This window comes from Pelodiscus sinensis, chromosome 1 (assembly GCF_052426305.1).
Source record: "Pelodiscus sinensis isolate ZL-2025 chromosome 1, ASM5242630v1, whole genome shotgun sequence".
Classification (NCBI taxonomy): domain Eukaryota; kingdom Metazoa; phylum Chordata; order Testudines; family Trionychidae; genus Pelodiscus; species Pelodiscus sinensis.
In genome coordinates, this window is record NC_143052.1 from 212296634 (window position 1) to 212320107 (window position 23474).

Below are 23474 nucleotides of genomic sequence, written 5' to 3' on the forward strand. Positions count from 1 at the left end.
GTGATCATGTTGCTAAGAATGCAAGTGCTATCAAAAAAATGAGAAAGAAAGGAAAGATAAAGGATCTGAGGGTTGGATTAGGGACAGAAATCCTGACAGAGACTAGGGAATACAAGAAAGAGAGAAGCAAAGAGGAGGAATATTTTTGTACATATGAAATAAAATGTCTGATGTTGGAAAGCATTACTCTAGTTTCACATGGAATGTTTAGTCTTTGCTGTAATGCAAATATTAATTTAAAAAAGTTGCTTATATTTTTTTAAGCTCTTACATTTCATAACAGTTTTTCCAATAATGCAGAGGGTGCAAGATCAATTTTTGGAAGATATACCAATGTGTTGTGGGCAATTCTAAACCATGAAACTTTTGATGCTAAGTGTGGGGGAAAAAAACAACAAAACTAACCTATTCTTAACTTTCTCATGAACCAGACCCAGTGTGGAACAAGCAAGTAAACCAGGGAGCACTTTCCTAATAAGTGGCTGTTTCTACTACAGTCAAATGAAAATCTAACAATTATATGCAAACATCAATGAAGTATCTGCATTCTTACCTTCAAAAGACATGTTTCACTTTTAAATGTGGGAAAGCAAGTAATACTTTCAATTTGAATATATTAAGGTTTTGCAGGAATCATTTTGTAAAAATAACAATGAAGAACTGCAAAACATTTTAGCAATAATTAAAAACCTAATCATCACTGATCAGATAGTATACTATTCATATTACAAATTAAATTACTACAAATCAAATAGACAACTTAAAGGGAACACAATCTCATCAGTTATCTACTTGGGAGAAAATGCTATTTTCATGTGCCTGAAATATAGAATAATACTGAAAACAAAGATAACAGTTTAAAAAGAGTGTACTCAAACTATAATAAATTGTTTATCTTCACTTTAGTGCAACAAATTAATATATAGCAATTTTTTTAATTGATTGTGTGAAAGGAACGTATTGAGGCCTACCCAGAATATGTCAAATGAGCACCATTTTAATTGTAAGTGTAAAGGAAAGGCAGCATTGTGAGATACAGGAGATGCAAAATAAAAACAAAATTTGATTGGACGACCAACAATAACCCCGCTTTTAGGGAAGTAAGTAACTCAGACAGCAATATACAACAAAGTGCCGATTACCCCAAATGGAGCAGACGAAAGTTTTTGTAAGGGCAGAATGAGACAACAAAAATCTAACGTCAGCAATTGTCAGGCGAGTGGAGGAATGCCAAAATACCGAAACAGGGTATATAAGGTTGAATGGAGAAGACCAAGAACGGACGGGTTTCGAATCCAAAAAGCTAGGTCTGATCAACCAGAGCACCCTTCCCAGCGCTGAATCTCACTGCCACACATGAGCTCCGAAAGGGGAACAAATAAGCTCCGAAAGGGGAACGACGCCGGTCGTAAGTTGCAACGAAAAATCCCCCAAAAAAGGAAAAACAGAAAGAAAAGAATATCTCCTGAATCTAAGCAATGCTTCTATCTTTCTTAACGTAAGTATTATATATTTGTTAATTCCATAAATTGTTTAAAGGTAAATCAGGAGGGTATATCTGTAGGAGAAGTTATTATTTCTTGTTTTTTTTAACTGTACTTTTTTCTACTTTTTCTTTGTATATTATATTGTCTTAAAAGAATAAAAAATAGTGAATTGATTTAAATGAAAAATTAATTATAAAGTAAATAGAAAAAAAAAATCTTTGTTTTACCCTAAAAGGAAGTATTCCTCTGTTGGTGATTTCATATCCTTTAAAGAACCAAACCGGTTACCGAAAGATTGGAGGAAAAATTATTAAATTGAGGGTAAATAAAATAAATTGATGATGGATATTTCTATGGATATTTTAAATTTAAGTGCTAAATTACATAATTTGCTCTGATACCACATCTGAAACAATTTAAACACACACACACACACCCCTAAATAATGTATAAAATAATGGATTTGTGTGAGCTTTGGGTTACGAAGTCTTCTGTTGTTGCCCCTTCTTCCATTTAATCCCAAAATGATCCTGAAACTCCTCCCAACGGACATGCAAAAGATGAAAAAGCAAATAAAATCTCAAGGCTTGTCTATGTATAAACACGTACACTCTGCTTGCACTGTACCACAGTTCAGCCCATGGGCTATGAATAGTAACGAGCATCAAAGTACTGTGCTACAACCAGGCCCGCCAACAGCAGGGGCAATTGTGCCAGGGCCCCGGGATTTAAAAGGCCCCAGAGCAGCTGTGGCACCCAGAGCCCAAGGCGCTTTTAATTGCTTCCCGAGCACCAAATAGCTCATTCCAGGCAGCTCTGAGGCCTGGGGGTGGGAGGCACTAAGGTTAGGGCAATGCTGTGGGCTGGCTGTTCCAGCCCCACCGCTTCTGGGAGCAGAAAGCCATCCTCCCCAAACACCTTGCCCAGGGATCTGGAGAGACTGTCAGCTCCCCTGTGTGTAATTCCTCTGTGTGGACACTGGAGGTTAGGATTACCATGTTTGAACTTTCAAAAAGGGGACACTCCTGAGATGGACTGTATCTGTATCAACCAACTCACATTATATTAATGTGTTTTATATACATATATATACATACACACATGCACACACATACTTACACTATAGTAATAGAAATGTACCCGTGTTAGTCTGGTGTAGCTGAAGCAAAATACAGGACTATGTAGCACTTTAAAGACTAACAAGATTGTTTATTAGATGATGAGCTTTCGTGGGCCAGACCCACTTCCTCAGATCAAGTAGTGGAAGAAAATAGTCACAACCATATATACCAAAGGATACAATTAAAAAAAATGAACACATATGAAAAGGACAAACCACATTTCAGAATAGGAGGGGGATGCAGGGGAGGGGGAAGGAAGGAAGGTAAGTGTCTGTGAATTAATTATATTAGAGGTGGGGAGAGTTAGATGTCTGTGAGATAATGGTATTAGAGGTGATAATTGGGGAAGCTATCTTGGTAATGGGTAAGATAGTTAGAGTCTTTGTTCATTCCTTCTCGGAGAGTGTCGAATTTTAACATGAATGACAGTTCAGAGGATTCCCTTTCAAGTGCAGATGTAAAAGGTCTTTGTAGCAGAATGCACGTGGTTAAGTCATTGAGAGAGTGTCCTTTCTGGTTGAAATGGCAAGAAACTGTTTTTTCTTTGTGATCTTGTCTGATATCTGTTTTGTGGGCATTAATCCTTTGGCGAAGTGTCTGAGATGTTTGTCCAATGTACATAACAGACAGACACTTTCGGCACATGATAGCATAAATTATATTTCTGGATGCGCAGGAATATGTTTTCTTGATCTTATGACTCACTTGGTTAGGTCCAATAATGGTATCAGCAGAATGAATATGTGGACAAAGTTGGCAACGGGGTTTGTTTCAAGGGAAGGTACCAGGGTTGGTATTAGTGTGGTATGTCCTGTGGTTGTTGGTAAGAATCATCTTGAGGTTAGGTGATTGTCTATAGGAGACTATGGGTCTGTCTCCCAGAGCCTCTAGGAGTTTTGTATCCTGTTCCAGTATAGGCTGTAGTTTATTGATAATGTGTTGGACAGGTTTAAGTTGGGGGTTGTAGGTGATGACAAATGGTATTCTATTGTTGGTTTTCTTCGGTCTGTCTTGAGGTAGATGGTTTCTAGGTATTCGTCTGGCTCTTTCAATTTGCTTTTTTATTTCTCCTGGTGGGTAGTTGAGGTTTATAAATGCTTGGTAGAGATCCTGAAGCTTCTGGTCTCTGTCAGTAGGATTAGAGCAGATGTGGTTGTATCGAAGGGTTTGGCTATAGACGATGGATTGTATGGTGTGTTCTGGATGGGAGCTGGAAGCATGTAGTAACTGTATGAGTCGGTGGGTTTTCTGTAGAGAGTGGTGTCTAATTTTCCATTGTTGATTTGTACTGTGGTGTCCAGGAAGTGGATCTCTCGTGTAGAATGGTCCAGGCTGAGGTTGATGGTGGGGTGCAGGTTGTTGAAATCTCTGTGGAATATCTCCAGTGTTTCTTGGCCATGCGTCCAGATCATAAAGATCTGGACTTACTTATACTTACACTATATATGTGTTATAGATATAGATACACACTATATGTAACACATTAATACAACATGAGTTGGTAGACACTGATACAGACACACTCCATCTCAGGAGTGTCCTCTTTTTTGAAAGTTCAAATATGGCAACCCTACTGGAGATGTGACCTACAAAGTTCCCAGTTTGCCTTAATGTAGTCCTATTTTAAAGGGGGATTAGAGAGAGTGCTAATGCATAATGCTGAAAGAGACCAGGTGATAGAGTCGGGGGATTCTACAAGAGAACTTCCTCAGGGAACTGAAGGGCAGGATCCCTTGGGAAGCTAATATGAGAGGAAAAGAAATCTAGGAGAGCTGGCAGTATTTCAAATAAACCTTTATTGAAGGTGCAAGTAAAAAAAACATGCCAATGTGCAGAATGAATAGCAAATAAGGCTGGCAACTTGCTTAACTTAACAGAGAAATCTTCAGTGAGCTTAAACACAAAAAAGAAGCTTAAAAGAAGTGGAAACAACGATGACTAGGGAGGAATATAAAAACATTGTTTGAGCATGCAGAGGTGTAATCAGGAAGATCAAAACTCAATTGGAGTTGCAGCCAGCAAGGAATGTGAAGAATAACAAGGAGGGATGCTATAGGTATGTTAGCAACAAGAAGGTGCAGGGAAAGTATGGGACCCTTACTGAATGGGGTAGGTAACCTAGGGTATGTCTAGACTACAGAGTTTTGTCGACATAAGTTTTGTCGACAGAATCTGTCGACAAAACTTATGTCGACATAGAGCGTCCAGACTACATCGCTTTGTCGACAAAGCGATCAGTTTTGTTGACATAAGAGCGTCCAGACTGCAGGACGCTCTGTCGACGGAAGAAGGCACCAGGAAGTGCTTCTGAAAGGTCACAGGGGCAGCCATAAAGCCTTGGCACTGCTGCATGCTCTCTGCAGAGACGCGTGCTTAAAGGGATACTCCTGGATAGCCGTTCCTCTGCTCCTGCTTCTAGCTTGCCAACCTTTAAAGGGAAAGCAAAGCTGCTGCAGTTTTCCTGGCTCTGGTTGCCTTGCTTTGTCAGACACCACAGCTGTGTATTATCTGGTTTGTCTGTTTGTTTGTGTGTTTGCTTCTGTGTGTGTTTGCTTGTTTGTTTGCTTGGGTTTTGACTTTTTTTGTTTGTTTGTTTGTATTGTTGTTCTTGTGTTTGTTTGTTTTGTTCTTTTGTTTGTGTGTTATTTTGGCTTTTTTTGCCATGGAGCCTGAGCTGCCCCTGGGCAGGTGATGGCCCCACACCGTGCTGCTGGAAGCTCTGCTTCATGCTCAGGAGAGCATGATGACCTTGGCAGCAGAGCTGTATCCTGAGCCCAGCTTTGAGCCCCTCGCTCAGGATCCAGCTGCAGCCCTGCTGCCCTAGCCCCCCAACTTTTTCCTGGAGATGCGGGTTTGGAGGCTGGACACCAGTTCGGACTGGTGGGACCGGCTAGTGCTTCAGCAGTGGGACGACAATCAGTGGCTCAGAAACTTCCAGATGAGGAAGGCCACCTTCCGGGAGCTCTGTACCTGGCTCGCCCCTGCCCTGCAACGCCAGGACACCCACTTGTGGCCTGCCATCCCTGTGGAGAAGCGCGTCGCCATTGCGCTCTGGAAGCTGGCCACCCCCGACAGCTACCGCTCTGTGGGGCATCAGTTTGGTGTGGGGAAGTCTACCGTCGGGGCCGTCTTGATGGAGGTAAGTCACTCTCGGGGGACAGTCCAGAGGGGCAGTCAGGACCAGGCACAGGGAATTGTGGATAGGGTGGCAGAGATAGAAGCCCTCTCAGCCTCATCCTGCCATGGTGCAGGGTCAGGGAAGGGATTGTCTGGGGGACAAAGGGGGGAGCACTTCTCATCAGGTGATCCAATCCCTCTAAAGTCCTGTGCTGTGTGTTTCTATTTGTCCCATTCTGCAGGTAGTGATGGCCATCAACGTGGAGCTGCTCCACAGGACCGTTCGCCTTGGAGACCTGCAGACCATCCTGGCCGGATTTGCAGGGCTTGGGTTCCCAAACTGCGGTGGAGCACTGGATGGGACCCACATCCCCATCCATGCCCCGCCCCATCGTGCGGCACAGTATATCAATAGGAAGGGTTACTTCTCTATGGTGCTGCAGGCTCTGGTCGACCACAGGGGACAGTTCACGGATGTTTGTGTCGGGTGGTCAGGCCGGGCACACGATGCCCATGTGTTCAGGAACTCCTACCTGTACCGCAGGCTGCAGACTGGGGCATTCTTCCCAGAGAGGAACCTGGCAGTCAGGGATGTGCAGATGCCTACGTGCATTGTGGCCAATGCGGCCTACCCTCTCATGCCCTGGCTCATGAAGCCCTACACCGGCCACCTGGACGTGAGCAGGGAACTGTTCAACTCCCACCTCAATAGGGCTCGCTTCCAGGTGGAGTGCGCCTTCGGCCGTTTGAAGGGCAGGTTTAGGTGCCTGCTGACGCGGCTGGACATGGGGGAACACAACATCCCTGATGTGGTTGCAGCATGCTGTGTGCTGCACAACCTCGTAGAGAGGAAAGGGGAGGCCTTCCTCCCTGCGTGGAGGACACAGACGGAGATGGAGGGGAAGCAGTTTGGGCAGCCCCGGACAGCTGCCATCCGGCAAGCCCACCAGCTGGGCCTGTGCATTCGGGAAGCCCTGAGGGAGCAATTCTCACAGGGAGGCCCCTGATTGTCCCCAGGGACTTCCACATGTGGGATTGCCCCATACCCCTGGTGCCTTCCTCCCTGCAACCCCTCCCTGCCCCACATTCACCCATTCTACTCAGTCCCCACTCACTGAGAATGAAGACAGGTGATGGTGAAAAACAGAGTATACTTTATTTAACTGTTTTTTTTAACAAATGAAAATAAATAACTCTTGGATTCAGAGAAAAAATAAAAATAAACATGTTTGTTTTAAAAAATAAAGTGCTTACAAAAAATGCGTCCCTCAGTTTGTGTCACTGGTAGGAAGGGGGGAATGTGAACTTGGAAGTGGGGAGAGAGGCTCAGGGCTGAGGGGGCTGCCTGGAGGCCAAGCTCCTGCTGCTTTGGCTCTGGCGGCCTTGTCGCACCCAGCTGCGCGTGCGGGATACCACAGAAGGGGGCTGAGCAGGAGGTGGGGCTGGGGCGGCAGGGGAAGAGGAGGGGGCAGGATGAGGAGGAGGGGCAAGAGCAGGCAAAGGACCGGGGAAGGCCATGGCCTCCCGGATCACTGCGCAGATGTCCCTGCGCTGCTGGCTAAATTCGCACAGCAGCTGGCGGCGCCACTCAGCCTCTGCCTCCAGCCTTCTTTCCATGGAGTCCTTCATCTCTTGAAGGACTCCAACGTGCTGGCGCACCAGCTCTAAGTAGCTGTGCCAGTGCCTACGGGTGCCCTGCGGCCGTCTGGGTGGTCGGGCAGATGGGGCGTCCCCCTCCTGGTCAGCTGGTCCGGCTGTGGAGGACAAGAGGGAAAAGTCATCAGTCATGCATGCTCACCCTTTCCCTGAGAGAGCATGCCCTCCTTCTTCTCATCAGGCAGTGCCTGTGCTAGGGTCAGAGGCTGCTCATGTGTGTCTCAGTAAGGCATGGTGCGGCCTGGCCCAGGCGGTGTGTCGTACCCCTCCCGCTCCCACGCATCCCCCATGGCTGAGCAGCACGGATGAGTGTCAGGCCACGGTCGGGGTTCCCACTGAGTGCTGAGGGGCCTGCAGCTGTGAGGCTGTCCCAGCGTCTCCAGCCCATGCCTGCATGTGGCATCCCTGCCTGCAGGAACAGGCAGTGCCTAGCAGCTGTGTGGGTGCAGGGGGGTAGCACGGTCCTACCTGAGGGCAGCCATGGGTGTGTCCCCTCCCTCCCCCCGGGCCTTGCTCAGCATGACATGTCACAGCACTGCACCGTCCCCTTTGCTCCCGCCTGCCCTGCCTTGTGTGTGCTGGACCCTCACAGCGCTCACCTGATGTTCCCTCCCCGGGGTCTGAGGTGGTCTGGGAGGCCTCCTGTGTCTGGGTGCCTGGCTCCTGGGTGCCGTCCTCCTCCTCCTCTTCTTCTTCTTCCTCCTGGTCCTCCAGCAGGTGTTCCAGCCACGGTAGAACCGGGGTCTCCAGGCCAGACTCCACGAGCCTCTCAGGAGGCAGAGGATCTCTTGCCCCCAGGATTCTGTCCAGGTCCTCGTAGTGCTCACAGGAGTGCGGCCTTTCCCCAGAGCGGGAGCTTTGCTCACGGGCCCGGACATACCCCTGCCTCAGCTCCTTTACTTTGTCTCTGACCTGCTCCAATGTGCAGGGATGGTGGCCTTGTTTGGCCAGCTCTTCTGCCATTCGGGCATAGATGTCTGCATTCCGCCTCTTCGTGGAGTGCATGGCCTGTAGGGAGTCCTCCTCAGCCCAGAGGCCCAGGAGGGCTTTTATCTCTGGCCCTGACCAGGAGGGTGCCCGGAACTTGGTGCCCCGGGGTTCCCGGGTGGATGATTCCCTGGAAGGGAAAACTGTGCTGAAAAACTCGGCTTATACTCGAGTATATACGGTAATCCCTTTTAAAACACTTGGAACAGAAGATGATCAGGAACAGTCAACATGGATTCACTAAGGCCAAGTCATGTCTGACCAACCAATTGCCTTTTATGATTATATAACTGGCTCTGTGGATATTGGTAAAGCAGTGGACATGATATGCCTTAACTTTAGCAAAGCTTTTGATATGGTCTCTTATAGTATTTTTGCCAGTAGTATGGCTTGGACAAATTAACTATAAAGTGAGTAGAAAGGTAACTACATGATGAGGCTCAATATTTAGTTAATAATACACTTATAGAACTGGAAGGGACCTTGCGAGATCAAGTCCAGTCCCCTGCTCTCACAGCAGAACCAAGTACCAGCCCTGACAGATTTGCCCCAGATCCCTAAAAGGCCCCCTCAAAGATTGAACTCACAACCCTGGGTTTAGCAGGCCAATGTTCAAACCACTGAGCTATTACTCTCCCCAGATAGTTGATAGCCGGTATCAAGTGGAGTGCCCCAGGGAGCAGTCATACAGCCAGTTGCATTCAACGTCTTCATTAATGATCTGAATAATAGGATGGATAGCACACTCCATGTGTTTGAGGATGAAACTAAGCTGTGGGAGGGATAGAAAAGTTGGAGGGTAGATCCAGAGTGACCTAAGCAAATTGGAGGATTGGTTCAAAAAGAATCTGATAAAGTTCAGCAAGGACAAGTGTCTTGCACTTGGGATGGAAGAATCCCCAAACACTGCTACAGGCTGGGGACCAACTGGCTAAGCAGCAGGTCTGTAGAAAAGTACCTGGGGATTACAGTAGCTGAGAAGCTGGATATGAGTGAACAGATTACCCTTGCTGTTAAGAAGGCTAACCACATATTGGGGTGCATTTTTAGGAGCATTGCCAGCAGATCAAGGGGAATGATTATTCCCCTCTATTTGGAAGTGGAGAGGCCACATTTGGAGTACTGAATCCAGATTTTCCCCCACACTAAAGAAAACACATGGCCAATTGGAGAGAGCCCAGTGGAGGGCAACAAAAATGATTAGAGCACCGGGGCACTTATGAGGAGAAGCAGAGGGAACCTTGCTTATTTAATCTGCAGAAGAATGAAGAAGGATTTGAAAGCAGTCTTCAACTGTCCCTGTCAATAAGTATTTTCACTTTCTTTGAATATCTCCAACAATCATTTCACAATACTCAGTGATTTTTCTCATAGTATTTAAGCTAAATTGTTTTTTCTACAGTTTCAGTCCATTACTTCTTGTTCTACACTCACTGACTGATCAGAATAATTGATGCTCATTGTCTTTATAACATCCATTTACACAGAAAGAAATATTGGCCATTTATTGTGGAGAGCCTTGCAATTTGCAAATACTGCTTTTCAAACCCATTTTGTTTAACAGTTTAATACATTTGAGAATAGCAAAGCGTTGCTAACTGCACAATCAGCACCTAATTAGTATTTTAATACCACACTGCTCACAGAGAACCTTTCTGCCCTCCACACCTAGAGAATTTACCCATGTCCCACTGCTGAAAATTCCCCTCAAAAACTGTTTAATTGGGATATATGAATATTACAATTAACTTGGAGAACAGCTCATGTACAAGTTGAAGTTAAACTTTTTTTCCTCTTTAGAAAAGCTAGTATGCATATAAACTGTCACACACAGCCTAGCTGTACTCCCACACAAGATCATATTCAGTTACCATCGCTGTGAAACAATAGCACGATTACTCCTCTAACTGGAGTACACACGAACAGAAATATTTTTTTGCTCCTACACATTAACGCTCTGCACTCCAAAATTTTATTAATAGACAAATTTTAACAGAACCTAAGTTATTTGATCTATAATTTGACCCTACTAGTATCATTTCAACTAAAACATCTGAGCAAGATTAATGGTTATTACAAATGGATGAATACTGCAGTCTGCATAAAGATAGAGTTACTACACATTTGTATATATCAGGAAAATAAAGCTTTCTTTAGTCTACTTGGGGAGCTATACAAGATTTCACCAAGATATAAACTAATGCATGCTGATTTACACCAGCCAAGAATGCGGCCCCATATTAAGATTTCAGAAAAAACAGCAAAGGATTTGTCTCAGAAATAGTACATAATCCATTATAAGGCATCAAAATGAAAGGGAGTGATAAAATTAATCATAGTTATTAGTGGTCTCTCTCTCTAGCCCCTCCTCAAGCTGCAGGAACAGCAACAATGTACACTATGGAAGCAGCTGGGCGCAGGCAAAGTATTCAATACATGAAAGGAAAAGATAAGACTCGAAACAGTGAGGGGAGGAAAGGATTACACATAGGAAAGAGATTACAAAATATAAGTAAAGGTTAAAATGCAACAAAACAAAACAAGCCTGGAAAGGTAGAGTTGGTTTACTTTAGATTTTACTATAATTAAAATATAAATTAAAATATAATTTTAATAAAATTTTAAAAGCTTGATAAATATTGGTACTGAAATATTCATACACTGCACCTCTCACATTTGTCATAACCATTCTTCTGTATTCTCTCTACAATATTTAGCTAGAAAGTTTTTTAGGACAGAATGACACATATCTGCCAAGTGCCTAGCTTGCTCTGAGTGTTACATACATAATAGAGAGTTTAAAGAGAAAAGAGAATTCAGCCAAAATTAGATATACTGTATTTCACAGCAATGGACCAAGTAAAAAGCAATAATATATGCCACAGAAATATAGACACATTTTCTCTCTGTCACATACATACACACATTTAGAAGGTGCTAGAAAATTCCAGACAAAGAAGTAACATGAATAGCATAAAATGTAATAGCCTAAAACTATGTGTGCTTTCACAACTACCTGGTATGCAACACATCTCAGAGCACCCATTACAGGTCACACTCCCAGAAAACAGAGCCTGAACTCTAAACAGGTAATGTTTTTTAATCACGAGATTTCACCAAGTCAGTAACAAATGTATGCTTCAATATAAAGTGACAGACAGTCCCCTTCTGGCCCTCTAGCCCCTTGTGCTCCATCCAGAAAAAACAGACTTCTGTGATAAACAATTATTAAAACCAGATACCACCTATATTGGGTTCTTCCATTTCCACAGAACCAGACACACAGACCCCTCCAGGTAAAGATATACTTCAGATTTTACCCCAAAACCTTGCTGGTAGACAATCCTTTAGTAACTAAGGGCATGTCTACGCAGCACGCCTAAAGCTGTGCAACTTCAACTACGTCAATTGTGTAGCTTATTTCGTCTTTTGGCTCTGTCTACACAGCAGGAAGACCAAGAAAGAGCACTCTTCCTCTGACTCCCTTACTCCCTACACTGCTATGTAGACATATCCTCAAACTAAAGGTTTATTAATGTGTTTTAAAAGGAAGAAGTGAAAATGTATCAAACAGTTGATTTCAGCATTTGTAGATCAGGATGATAAAAATTATGTAAAATCTGCCACCCTTGTTCATCCAAAAGATTGGAATCTAAATGACAACTTAGATGTAACGTCTATTAGACTCTTTTTATTACTCTTTTAGGGCCACACAAGTAATTACTTTGGAATTTATATCCAATAGTTCAAACTTTCCTTGTTAAACTTCAGTAGACCAGAGATGCCCGAGGTTTTTCTTTTATAGCTGAAACAAGCTGCCAAGTGTTTTGATTCCTCACTGTGGAGCCCACAATGACTCACCTTTTCAAGTTAAGATTCTATTTCCTATGCATACAAAGGAAATCCAGGTATACTGATTTACATAAAGCGATGGTCGGTCATTCATTGTAATAGGGATAGATAAGCTGAAGACACATATGTAAATAAGTAATATTTATTTGGTTCATGCAGTATATATACATCTTGTGAATATACAACCAAATAATAAATATAGGTCTTTAATCTAATGACAGTTACGTACAGTTGCATATTTAAGATAATTAGAGTTACAGGCCACAGACAGACAAACAGACATAGCATTTTCCTTGGTTTCTTTTCAACATAAGTGAATGGGCCTATTCTATTAACCCCTTTTAACATTTCTTCCATACCACACACAAGTGAATTATTCTGATTCCAATTGCAATGTCTCTTGACATACCTTTAAAATTCATACACAGACTACTTGGCCCATTGATCCTAACCTGACTGTTGGTTTGACAGCAATACATTTGCATTTACTGTAGTTTCCATTTTCTTCTCCATTACTAACATTTATGATCTGATATGTTTCTAATGTCTTCTTCACTTACCTATGCTGTATCTGTTTATTATTTTCCTGTTTTTTCCCCAATTCTTGGGGAAAAAATAACTACAGCAGTACCTTTTTTCTCTGTTCTCCATGCCATAGGTTGTAGCTGGTAGCAAGTCAACTCACAATGAAGTGATGGGATTTTAACGAACCACCAGACCAAATAATATCTTGTTGCTCCAATACACCATACAAATAACACTCTCACTGAATTTTAACTTTCACTGAATTAACAGTGGGCAATGTTCAACAAAAACCCAAAGCTCTACAGGTAGAATCTTGCAAAGGCTAGCAGAATCCAGATTTAGTAGCCAATATTATTTTTATTAAATTGATCAGCATATTATGGACAGTCTCCCAATTTATCAATACATGGAAGTTGGCCAAGCCAGATTACATGAATTGATAATGAACGAATTGGGTATACATGTAAGGTTCAATGCTGCATGATGCTTAATACTCTGGCCCTGATCCAGCACAACAGTTCAGCACATACTCTACTTTAAATGTGAGTAGTCCGTGGGACTCTTTATGTCAAGCAGATGAAGGTCTTTGCTAAATCTGGGTGATAATGCTGAGCACCAACCTGCAACAGAACAATTATATCAATATGTGGAAACATTACCTGATAGGCTGAAAATAACTTGGACTATGACCAGTACCAAAAAAATTGTACTCTAGGAAACGTTATGGAACAGAAGAATAATAATCTTGATTTCTTATTTCTAAATGAAATAGATACATTTAATATAGTGGCTTGCGTTGGCAATCTGCAATTATCTGCAGGGATGTAAAAGCGTAACCGTTTAAACCGTTAACCCATAAGCATCAGCTTATCAGTTTCTGGTACGGTTATACACTAGCTCACCAGGAGCAGGGATGGCAGCCCTGGGGAGTCGGCTTCACTGTGGGCTCTGAAGTATAACTTTTATATAGCAGAACACACAGCGTAGTCCCCATGGGTGTGGGCCAGCAGGGGCTGCCGGTCCCATTCCTGGGGAGACTTCGCTGAAGGCTCTGCAGTATAAAGCTTATATATAAAGCACATGTAACCACTAGGATTTTTAGCAGTTACGTGGTTACATTTTTAAATGACTTTTTTACATCCCTAATTGTATGTCACAGATTAAACTTCTCCGAATGCCAATGGGCTATGGTCTTTTGTCTCAATATTGTCATTGCTCTTATTGTTACAGTCACAATTTCAAGCTTAACCACACCTGCACTTCCCATCCTCATTTTCTAAACCAGGAGTGCCCAGTCAGGTCTCAAGTCTCCAGCTGTCACCCAACTCTGGACAGGAACGCCTATCCTTTTCCTGCTGATGGAGCTGCTTATACTGGCATATCCGCAGCAAGCCAATCTGCCGAAGAGTCATTCCTGCACGTGACTTTCTCTCCCAGGGCTATGTCCCAGGGTATTCCCAGGAGTTACAAGTTACCGCACATTTCTTTTAATCAAGAACATTTATTGTTAAAGTAAAAGCATCAGAGATAAAACATAATAAAAACAACAACCAGATTTAAACCAGTACTAAATATACTAGCAGTCACTCATCAGTCTTATGAGATCTTAATAGACTAAAGTCACTCTGACCCTCTCGCAAAGGTTGAGGTCCCCGTCCCCCTACCCGGACAGAAAGCCTGCCAGTTTGCTGGCTCAAAGAAATCAGAAGCCTGTGTAAACTCAATCATTTACATCAAAATCCCTTTGTCTGTTAGTCTCTAGAAAACCCAGTTTGAATAGCAACTGAAGCCACCTTAGAGTCGTTTGTCTCAGTGACTAAATTTAATCCCCACTCTTCTTTTTTTGTTCTTGTGGGAGCTGTGATAACTCTCCTGCACACAATCTTATGTAAACATTAACAAATGTAATATGATGCTCCCCGAAGATACTTGATGAGGCTGCAATATCCATCATACTTATCACATTTGCAAGGCACTAACTTCTTTAGAATCTGTTTGGCGGTCTCAAGTACTTGTGAACCCTATGGTTTTATTCCCATCACTGTAAAATTGTGCTAATTAAAAAATAAGATGCCATCACTTACAGCTATGGGATATCAGAAATGAGAAAACTCACAGATAAATAATAAACTTCCATTTTGTTAAATTAAACTAAAAATTCAGCCACATTACTCCCTCTTAGATGAGGGAGTGCCAGAGGCAATAAATACTTCTAACATTTTTTAAGGACTCCATATGTTTCTGCAAAAGCAGCGAGGAGTCCTGCGGCACCTTATAGACTATCCGAAGTGTTGGAGCATAAGCTTTTGTGGGCAAACACTCACTTTGTCAGATGCATGTGAGTCTTTGCCCACGAAAGCTTATGCTCCAACACTTCGATTAGTCTATAAGGTGCCACAGGACTCCTTGCCGCTTTTGCAGTTTCAGACTAACACGGCTACCCCTCTGATATATGTTTCTGGCCATCCAACTCCCTTATTCATTAATTTATTTAGTTATTCCAGCAATACCTAAGTGAGTCAAGGCAAACTTTTAGATGGAGAGCTGAGAAACAGATAGATTAAATGATTTACCAGAAACAAAATCCAGGTCTTCTAATTTATTCCTAGTCTAGTGACTTAAGCATAAAACGATTCCTTCTTCTCTATTTCTTGGGGCCACATGAAGTCAGGGATGTTCAGCCAGATTGCATGACTCTCAGGAAGTAGAATCAAATGGAATAGGGAGTTGCAGAGCATAGAAAGTCTTCACTCAAAAGCAGCTCTTGAATTAAATAAATTTCAGCTTCTTCACTACAGGTTGTACCTCCAAAATCTGGGATTCTCTAGTCTGGCAATAGTTGTGGTCCAACAGGATGCTCCTGAAGCAGAGCCTGGAAGTATAAGGGCAGAAGGACCAGCCGGGTGGGACATCAGAGTCGGTAGCCTGGTTGGAAGCAGCACAGGGATGGGGATGGAGCCCGCCTGTGGCTTTCCCCAGTTGCACAGGGACGGGGATGGATCCCCATGGCTTTTCCCCAGCTGCGCAGGGCCAGGGTTGGGGTTACTCGGGGCCGGGGTCGGAGCCTCAGCCCCATGGTTGGTCCCAGCTACACAGGAGTCTCATGGCAGGAGCCGGAGCCCATGCTGCTCAGGGAGCCAGCAGTAGCTGGGCAAGTCTCCCAGATAGGTTGGGATGGGTGGGAAGGACGAGGGTTGCTTTCTGTAGCAGCCTGCCATCAGTGGATGATGGGTTTGGGAGCCAGTGGCAGGAGACCCCTCCCCTGTACAGCAAGTTCTCTTGTTTGGGACTGGTCAAGTCCCAGGGATGCCAGACCAGAGAGGTCCAACCTGTATGGGTTAATTCGCTGCCTTTCACAGCCTTCCAGAGCTTGCACAGACTAAGGGAGCCATGTAGATATCTTTCATTATGTCAGATCATGTCACTGAAACACACACGGGATTATGAAGATAATTAGAGAATAGTGATAAGTCACTTGGGAAATACAAATGTCATGAGCAATTCAGTCTCTCCTCCACACATAGTAATATGAGGGCCGCAACTAATGTTTGTTTACTGCTTAAAAACTGTTGGTTGATAAAACAGCTTTTGCTTTTTATTTAAAAGTCGCATCAGAAGTTCTAAAGTACATTACTATAACTCTGTCTCTTTCTTCATCCACCAACAAAAAAAATGAATGAGGGGTCAAAATGGTCAGGGACACAACCCAAATCTCCCAGTGTCCCTGAATCACCAACAGTAAGAAGCTATGCCCGGATGACAGAGGATGGAGCGCTCAGAATGGTCTTATTTTGTTCATTCTCGGAAGCTTCTGGGTCTGATCACTTTCTGAGATAAGATGCTGAATTATATCAACCATTGATCTGACTGTTTTTATGTTCTAAATGATCCCTTCAAGAATAAAAGTAAAGAAAACTAGCTATAAAAACATCAAAAATTATTTCACTCTGTATGAACGCTATCACTGTAACTTTAATAACTACAGGGATTAAAATTAGTGGGGGACTGGGGCTACAATTTATATATAAAAAAAAAAGCCAGATTATATCAAGGTATCATGGCAGTCAATTTCAAGGTGATACTGCAGTAAATCAGAGCAATTATTGCAATAAATACATGTACTTCACTAGAAGATGAACATTTAATATTGAGACAGCATATACTAAAAAGCTTATTTTCCTGTTTCTCTCTACACCATCTCCACAAAAAAAATAACTGGGAAAAGATTAGTAAACAGTTACAGAATACTGAAGTCTTTAGCTCAAGTAGAAGGAAATAGGTTTGAAATGCTTTAATACTGTGTTTTCTTTCAAGTAACTGTTCAGTACCTATTCTTCAAATTCTTGTTTTTACAGTGTATTATAAAATCTCTTTAAAAATTCTATAATAGTTTTAAAACCTGCCTATGCAAATATGTAAAAAATGCAAACCATCATTTCTTTGTACTATTTAAGTTCACGTGCCTACTATAAATAAATTGCCCTAGGTGAAGAGAGTATATATGTGATTATATCCATCTTCTATGTGAAAGGAGGGGAGATCAAGAAATGGATATAGAATTACTCCCACGTTACTTTTACAAATAACACAAGACAAGTGAGATCTGACAGATTAAATTATTTAATGTTCCTTTAATTATACCCAGAGGCAGTTCTCTGGGCCCTTCTGCTCCTCTAGTTACAAAGTCTATTATTCATGTGATGTTACAGGAATGCATAGTGACAATCCTAGCTGCATCTGTGGGATATTTATACACTCACCTAAACATATAAGGTATATAGAGAAATCTCCATGAAATAAAATGAAATGAATCTGACAAGCTATTTGTCTCACACACAATTTTAAATTATACAGTAACAAATATATTTCAATGTAATTCTTTTCAAACAAGTGACTCTAAACATGGGTTCTATTTTTCTTTTCCTTTAATGATTTCCAGACTAAGTGTTTTCAATTTACAAATAAAATATACTTTTTCCAACTATCTGTCCTGCCCACACAATCTTGAATATAAATGTCTAGCTGTGTCTTTTCCTGATTATGCATCACCTCAAACTCTAAAGGTTCCATGGGTCTAATAAGGACTTTCATTATGCCTGTGACAACCCCATTGTACTCAGCAGGTGTGCTCAGGTATAGCTGACTGTAATTGTATTTGCTATCAGAGTTTAGCAGACAATTCTGTTGCTGATATACAAGGAATAGACTCAGTTTCTCTTTTCAGCAGTTTGCTTTGTTGTGCTGTAAAAACTAATATGGTCATACAAATCCACACTTAACAGTAGCAGTATCATCTGTAAGGACCTCTGATAGAGGGTAACATCCAGACCTCCCTACCCCCTAATGATCCATTATAGTTATGGAAAGGGCTTTATTTAGCTTTTCTAAAATCCTATACATCTATGGAGCATCACAGCTCTTTTCTCCTTCAAATCGCAACTGAATACTTCCCCAATGAGGATCAGGCACATGCCACCTTTGGATTTTCTGTTTAGTAATTTTTGTATTAATTTCAAGGTATGTGTGTTATTCACCTCCTCCTTCACCCCAGCTAAACATTTGCAGGTTGCTTTGATTTCCTCCATCTATGACTTCTTTATCTACAACCCTCTCACCAAGATATTTAAACAGATGCCCCAACCCGAGTAATAGCAGCCAATCTTTAATGTGATGTCAACTGTCTATTTGCCAATTCCATTCAAGACTGAACTTGAAGCTTTTGATAAGCAGCTCTAGGTTTTAATTTTTCTAGCATGATTTTTACAGTTCACTTTTTCAGAAGTTCATTTGAAAGTATATACACCACACAACTTAACAGTGCTTCCTGCATGTGCCCTACCTTATTTCATCCCTAGTGCAACTGCCATTGGGTTACCGCCTTTTAAAATGTCTCATATATCTAGAGTAATGTTGTATTTTGGAGTCAGCTCTTTAAAGAGACATTCATCTAATATTTCAGTATCTTCATTTTAAGATTTCTTCTAATCTTTGTAAAATAAATTATTGACACTTTAAGTTGATCTGTCACAGGAATCATCATTTGTATATTAAAAAGCAATGTACAAAAACTTTTCCGATAAGGCACAAATCTAAATCAAAATATCCTGCCACTGAAGGCAACCAAATTTTGTTCCCACTGACTTAAGTCACAGAATCAGGCCTTTGTTGAGCACTTTGTGTTTTTAAATGGCTTTTAAGGTAAGTTTTTCAAACATAAATAGAGATAAGAATGAAAGTGGCTGCAGTGCCAAATAATTTACATAGACTCTGCAGCTCATTAACTCTTTTAAACTCCTTCACTTCAAAGTTGGTTATAACTGAAATGGAACCCTTTTATTAGTAGGATATCCAACAGTAAAATACTGTCTGTATTGCTACTTAGCAAAAATAAACTTTTTGGCATAAATATTATCCTCTGATTTTTCATAAATCAGTGCTGCATAGGACAAAAGAACATTGTTTTGACCTCAAAATTATTCTTATCCAATAAATTAATTTAAGGCTTGATCCTGCACCCAAATTCAATGGAACTTAACTGTTTATATCAGTAAGCAACTTAATTCATTTAAAACTATATTACATAAAGTATTAGTCATGAAAGTAACTCCCAAGAAGTTTAATTAGTAGCAAGCAAAATTTGACCAACAATCGGGGATTTAATTGGAATCCTTATTGACAACTATAACAAGAGCTTTATAAAAATAGACTAAAACTTAGAAAGAAGAGCAGCAGGTGGAAGACACTGTGCAGATATATTTATCATTGCTATTTATTGTTTGTATAGTGATAACAATGAGCTAGATACTTGACAGAGACCTACAAAAACATGGTAGATGCAATCTATTTAGCCTGTCATTCTTGAAAATAGCAAGTGTATGAAAAATCTGATTAATGAAACTGGGTGAGAACTGCATTACTCCAGAGAGGTTCTGAAACAGTAAATTAGGTCAAAATAATGTATGGAAAAAATTGAAGCACATGCCGTTTTAAGCACACTTTATTAAACAACAGCTCTTGCATAATTAGGAAGCTACAGTTACTTAAAGAGCTATACTGCCAAAACCATGATTTACAGGTATGCAATCAATTAACATGCACAGCTCCTGATTGTTTTATGATGAAAATTCAAATGTGATGTGTGAATGACATACATGAGTGTATTTCCCAAAGAACTACACAAAACATTTTAACACAAAATGCCTCTTCAAAATATATGCTTTAAATTAGAAAATAAAAGAGGTAAGGGAAAAATGTTCATTAGCAGAGAGGTGAACTTTATGACGACTATTTTTTATATATATTTTAAATTTTTTTATGAACGTGTGTGTGTAAAATCCTCTCTAATCTCACCCTCCCCCCCCAAAAAAATATACATGCAGCAAGTGTGAGCCCTCATTTCGGTGTAGGTTTTTTTAGACTATTTCCTGTTCGTAATAACTTTGGTGGCAGGGTTTTGCTAGCAGCTTCTTAGTGCCTTCCAAATCATGATTCTTGTGCTCATTAGCACACAGAAAAACCCCAAACAAACAAAAATGCATGCACAGAAGATCTAGTCACTGCTCTCGAAACTGGACTCTTGTTTGGAATGTGCACACCTCTCCGACACAAGAGCATTTATTTTCTATCTGAACATTCTACCATGAACTGGTTACATGGTATGCTGGTAGCCAGCTCAGCTCACAGCTAGCAGTATCTGTGGCAGTTTGTCCTGCCAGAAAGAGTCTAAGAATTACTGCAGATGGTAATTGCTGTCACAGTTTCAGAATAAGAGCATCCCGGCTGTGACTAGCCAGGTCCCTAGCCATCACCTGTCTCTGGGTAGGGACCGTTGTCCCACTACCTTCTGACTAAGGGTATTTAAGACTGCACAGCTCTCTGCCTTACACTCTACAGATCACCAGCAAGCCAAATTGCTTAAAACATTATGTATTGCTTTCTCTCCAAGGGCTATGAACAATGTTTTGCCAGCACTGACAGGTTACCACAAAGCTTCTTCTAAGCAAGAACCTTTATTCTTGAGGTAAAAGCATTACAGAAATATTGTAAAGAAAACAAATAAATTAAAACATACTAAAGATAAGAGTTTCCAATCACTCTTATCATACTCTAGTAGCCAAAAGCGTTTCCAACCGTACACAAGGGTGGGGTCCTCCTTAGACAGAAGAGCCTGTCCCTTTGTTGGATCAGAAAGAAGGCATCAAGTCAGTCCAAGCTCATCCTTGTATACCAAAAGCTCAATCTCCTAGTCTGAGAAACCCCGCTTGAACCAGAATATGCAAACAACTACTTCTATTCTCTCTCTAGAACTGCTTAGTCTCAGTGATGCACCTTAATCAACTCCCACTGTGTCCTGAAGAAGCTATGATAACTAGGGATGAAAGCGAGTAGGGAAAGCGAGAGGCTTATCAGGGAGTCGAGTCAAGTACTTGACTACTCACATTCCCTTCCCTTGCTATATCAGAGGCAGCAAGGGAGGGTGCAGGATCTGGTGCTGGGGGGGGGGGCTATTAGAGCAGCAGGGGAGGAGGGCACGGGAGGCTGCCGTGCAGCAGCTTCTGTCCTTAGCGGGCCCAGGCGCACCATGAGCAGAGGCTGCTTCACATCCCACAGAGCAATCCCTGTCCATGGGGGGGGGTCCCAACTTTCCACTGGGAACCCCTGTGGACAGGGACTGCTGGACCAAGCATGAGCGAGGACTGAGCAAGCCTGGCCTGGCTCCTACGACATTTAAACTGCAGAGGCACAGCAGGGGTAAGTCCTGGACCCAGCGTGACCCAGGACTGAGAGCCCTCTCTTATTGACTAATCGTGTAGTCGATACAAATTGTATCGACTACATGATTAGCCAATTACCTCTTAGCATCCTTAATGACAACCCTCTCCCATGGAGTAGAACACATACATAAATCATATATAAATCATTCACACATTTAAAACACTGTGGTCTCCAAAGCTATTTCATGAGATTGCAATATCTGTCACAATTGGAACTCCGAACTTTACAGAATTAGGCAGATGAGGTAATAATCTTTTCTGCCAATAGGAAATGGATTAGGGGTTAGGCATTTCCTTCTGCTGCAGTACGAAACACCTTTGAATAGAGCAGGCCTACAGTAAATTCCTTTAACATTCGGAAACAATTTTTTTTTAAAGTGAAAGCTTTGGATGAAAATGGGTTAGTCACTGGACATTTTAGAAGTTTCAAATTCTAAATTTGAACATGTAAGCGAGGGAGAAGATGAGGCTGGTGAATGCCAAGAGCAGATATTGCCGCCAATATTTCCACTGCACGAGAGTCGATTTTTTATTTTTTCATATTAGCTCTTAATAAATGTATCTCTAATGACTGTCTCTCTCCTCATTGGTTCCCTACAATGCATTTACCCAGTGTTGCTTAGGTTCTTCAGAACAAGGGGCTGGAGGTGTGAGGGGTGCAGGAGTCAGGATAGGGACTTGAGGAAGTAGAGGACTCAGGGCAGGAAGCTGGGAGTGTGAGGTGATGCAGAAGTCAAGGTTGGGAAGTGAGCAGGGGCCCAGGGTAGAGGGTTGGGGGACAAGAATCAGGTAAGGGGAAGGGGTGGGAGAGCCAGGGCCTGGGGGGAGGAGGTGGCTGGCAGCTGCTCCACAAGGCTGTCCCAGGGCTGAGGGAGCTGCACAGCTTACCTGCCAGCTTGTCCCCAAAGCCAGGCTTCAGTGATGGATGTTGTGCTGCCCGGCCAGCAGCTGCTCCCTGGGGCCAAGTGCTTGCTGCCCCCTGTGGTCATTTGGGGGTATAACTGTCCCTGCTATCACACCCCTCCTTTTCCATTTGATGAGAAACAGTCACTTTCCAGGCACATCCTACTGTCGTGACACAATCAAACCCTGACCTGGCTTTAAGTTATGATAAAAGAAAGCTGCCTACCAAATTTGGTGGTCCTAGCTCTTATCATTAGGAAGAATTCTTGAACAGACTCTCAGACAGATGGACGGATAGACAAATGCACATACTCTCTCAACTATTTAGTAGATTTAGCCACTGACAAACAAAGATTAAAATTATATAGGATACAATTGGGCTTCACAGTTTCTGTAGCTTCCTGATTCTCTTCCTAGCTCTAACTATTCCCTAAGGGTATGTCTACACCACAGTGTTATTTTGAAATATATCCCCTGGACAGCCGGTTCTAAGGTTTCCCTGCTTGCTTGCATACCTCGCTGAGGGACAGCAAAGCATTTTTTTCTGTGTGCGCTCTGGTTGCCCTTACACAGGACACCACAGGACTCTGCAACATGGAGCCAGAGCTGCCCCTGGGAACTCTGGTGCTTCTCCTGGATGTGTTGCTGCGAGCCTGGCAGTACATTCTGCAGGCAGTAACAGTCTCCCTGGTTTGCCCCACTGGGGGCTTGTGCCTCATTCCTCCCTCACGTCCTTCCACTTACATCTCCCTAACCCCCTTTCCTGCTGTACAGTAAAAGACATGTGTTCATTACAATAAATCCACTTTATTGAACAAAACTGGGGTGAGGTGGGGAATGAAACTGAGGTGAGTCTGGGGAAAGAATGTGGGAGAGGGGAGGGGGGAACCTGGGAGGAGGGAGCTGGCAGGGGGAGGCAAGGGGAGGAAGGGGGAGAAGAAGCTCAGGGCTCAGGGTTAGGTGTCTTGCCGACCCAACTGTCTCCCAGCACTGTGGGTGCGGGGGCCTCGGCATCCCTGGGAGTGTGGGGAAGAAGAAATGGGAGCGGGAGG

At 42.5% G+C, this 23474-nt stretch overlaps 1 protein-coding gene across 4 annotated transcripts in view; it reads right to left on the bottom strand.

Annotated features, from left to right (window-relative positions):
* The window catches only part of CNKSR2 (connector enhancer of kinase suppressor of Ras 2), a 372258-nt gene that overhangs the window by 219148 nt on the left and 129636 nt on the right, over positions 1-23474 (bottom strand). The gene's annotated exons all lie outside the window — the stretch shown is intronic.